We start from the raw sequence: 3,302 nt of genomic DNA, 5'->3' as shown, positions 1-3,302 counted from the left end.
AACGTGCGCCATGGGGGTAGCGGTTTTCATTGTCTGGTGGATTGGGAGGGGTACGGCCTGAGGAGAGCTGTTGGGTCCCTTGCTGCTTGATCCTCGACCCTTCCCTAGTTCCAACTCCACACTGCCAGAGCGTAGTACCAGCAATAGTCACTCTGTCTAGCCTATCTGTCTATATGTTACCTCATCCTGTGTATCTAGTTTTCTCCTGATCCTGAGCCTGAAATAAACTGTTAACCTCCTTCGCCCTCCAGACAGACGTGACAGAATGCAGTCGATAGAAATGGAAAGTTGTTACATTTAGATGAATTTGACAGTGACGTTGAAAAGATTTAGAGGACTTTCTTCAGCTCATCATAAAACACTAGCACAAAGGCGGCACCCATGCCTCTGAGCACATTGGACCAGGCTCCCTTGAAGAAAGCATGGCTACCCTCATCGCGCAGGATCTTCTGCCAGCAATCGATGGTCCCACTGTACATGATGTCAGCTCCTTTGCGTCCAGACTGCATCATCATGCGTCTACGGACAGTGTCAAGTGGGTAGGAGGCCAGGCCAGCAACAGCTGTCACACTCTGGGCAATTGCCCAGCTTACCAATATATGGGTGTTCTTGGGATCTGGAAGCATACCCTTTGCTGTGTCGTAGATTCCAAAGTATGCAGCCCTGTAGATGATGATGCCCTGCACAGACACATTGAAGCCCTGGTACAGGCCCTTTATACCATCAGACTTGGAGATCTTAACTAGGCAGTCTCCCATGCCCTTAAACTCTCTTGCCTCTCCTGCCTTTCCGACATCAGCAGCTAGACGGGTTCTGGCAAAGTCGAGTGGGTACACGAAACACAGAGAGGTGGCTCCGGCTGCACCGCCAGAGGCCAGGTTACCAGCGAAGTACCTCCAGAACTGGGTGTGCTTGTCAACGCCATGAAGGAAGATCTCCTTGTACTTGTCCTTGAAGGCGAAGTTGAGGGCCTGGGTGGGGAAGTATCTGATTACATTGGCAAGGTTACCTCTCCAGAAGGAAAGGAACCCCTGCTCCTTGGGGATACGGGTAACACAATCCATAATACCCTTATACTGTTTATCTGCGGTGATCTGCTTGCTGGCATGTTGGACCTGAAGAAGAAGCTTCACTCTCTCAATGGGGGCAACAGCTGTTTTGGAGATGGCAGCAGAGATGCCACCAGCTAAGAAATCCTTTGTGAAGGAAACTGCAGTTTCATTCATTGTAGATCTTAGACGGCTTCAATGAATACACAGGATACTCTACAGTAGCCAATGTCCTACTTATAGCCTCTGCAGGAAGGAGATAATGACATCACTGACGTGACGTCACAATGTATATGTCTAGAATTGGTGATGTTATCAGTGAGGTCACCCGAGCACTCTTTGATGATGTCATCAGTGATGTCACTTGAGCCATTGTGATGTAATCAGTGATGTCATTGGCAATGGTGATGATGTCACCAGTGTCATACATTGCATGACATCATGGTCGACCTGGCCACTTTTTTGATGACCAGATCCCAACCGGGACAAAGAGCAGGTTTGCCTGGGACAATGTGGGACAAGTTACCCATGTAACCGATTATTTTCTTGATTAGTCGTTTGGTCTATAAAATGTCAAAATGGTGAAAAATGTCGATCACTTTTTCCCCATAGCTCAAGATGACACCCGCAAATGACCAACAGCCCACAACCCAAACATAATCAGTTTGCTGTCATAGAAGACTAAAGAAACCAGAAAATATTAAGTTTTAATAAGGTGGAACAAGATATTTTTTTATTTTTTTATTAGTCTTCTAAACGATTTAATCTATTAATTTAATCTAAAAACAAATTGGCGATTGATTTTCTGTGATCGACTAGGAATCCTTGTAGCTCTAATGATCTGAGGTAGTCTATTTTAGATACTGTAACAGCTCCGGGTCTTGAATGTGTTCATCACAATTATCATTAATTAATTTAGATTTGTTTGTAGTCTATAGTCTAGGGCAGTGATACTAAATTTGTGGCCCAGGGGTCAGGGTGCTAAATGATATCCCTAGATGTTAAATGATATCCATAGATTCTAGGAGAGAACGAATGGATACAAAAGGGTTTTCAATGGATTATGTTACAATTGGGCATGCTAAATAACATACTAAAAGTCTACCAAAAGGAGAATTCAGGAAAGGGGTCATTTCCAAGATGGCGTCCGAGATGGAGCTTAAAGGGATAGTTCGGTTTGTTTGAGGTAGTTACATATGCTACAGTCGGTGTACTGGGTAAAGCACTCTGAACCCATCGTGCACCGTGTTTGGAGATCCGGCACTCTCAATGCATCAGGCTCAGAGCTGTTTCCCTGTAGCTGTGGGGGTCAGCTACTAAAACGTAACTTAGCCACCTAAAAGAACGCCCTAAAATTATGTATCTTGGATCTAATATGATTTCTGATTTGCATTTGAACCAGTGCGTGCGGGGCAACTCAAACTCCTACAGGTTTTTCAAACAGATTTGATTGCATGATGTTGTTGTGTTTGTGAGGGCCAGATTTTAGTATTCTATATTTTCTTCGATTATTTTGCCCCTAAAATAAAATGTTACATCAGTAATGTAGTTACAACACTGATCAGATCCAATTGTATATAGGCTATCTATAGCCTAGGCCAGTGGTTCTCAAATGGGGGTCCGTGGACCCCCAGGGGTCCGTGGCACTTTGCCAGGGGGTCCGCGAAAAGTTTTCAAGTAAAATAAATAAATAATAATAATTAAAAAGAAAATGCGACATGTTACTTATTCCTTCTCAAACTACTTGCTACATGGTGCTAGCCTATCAAAATATCTTGGCTGTCATTGATTGTGTTGCATAGTGGTTTTCTGGACTGTTGACAAATTGTGATATTGTAAGTCGCTTTGGACAAAACAAAAGTGTCTGCTAAATGCGTAATGTAAATGTAATGTAATAAAAAAAAATATATATATATATATTTTTGCAAAATCTTCATAGTTCAACGAAAATAGTTTATGCTTTAAATCTAAAATGGTTCATGGATTACATTCTAATAACAAACCTATCAAATTAAAAGTCAAGCACGTTACCGTGGAAACAATTAAGCTTAGCCCAAAATCACAAATCAGAATGAGGGGTCCCCGGTATATTTTCTATCTTGTAAGGGGTCCTTGGCTGAAAAACATTTGAGAACCTCTGGCCTAGGCTATATAGATGCTATATTATATATCAAATTACATCATATAATGAAATTAAGAGAATATATGATATTATACCAGGGTGCTGGCACACCAACAGGAGCAATTTGGGGT

The 3,302-nt window shown here is 42.5% G+C and overlaps 1 pseudogene across 1 annotated transcript; it reads right to left on the bottom strand.

The window, feature by feature from the left end:
• Positions 1 to 329: 329 nt before the first annotated feature.
• Positions 330 to 1,226, bottom strand: LOC310798193 (ADP/ATP translocase 2 pseudogene; annotated as a pseudogene). The gene has a single exon. The product of its transcript is annotated as an ADP/ATP translocase 2 pseudogene (transcript).
• Between the last annotated feature and the right edge of the window lie 2,076 nt (positions 1,227 to 3,302).

Source organism: Poromitra crassiceps, assembly GCF_964638095.1.
Source record: "Poromitra crassiceps genome assembly, chromosome: 25".
Classification (NCBI taxonomy): domain Eukaryota; kingdom Metazoa; phylum Chordata; class Actinopteri; order Beryciformes; family Melamphaidae; genus Poromitra; species Poromitra crassiceps.
This window is presented reverse-complemented; position numbering and strand designations above follow the sequence as displayed.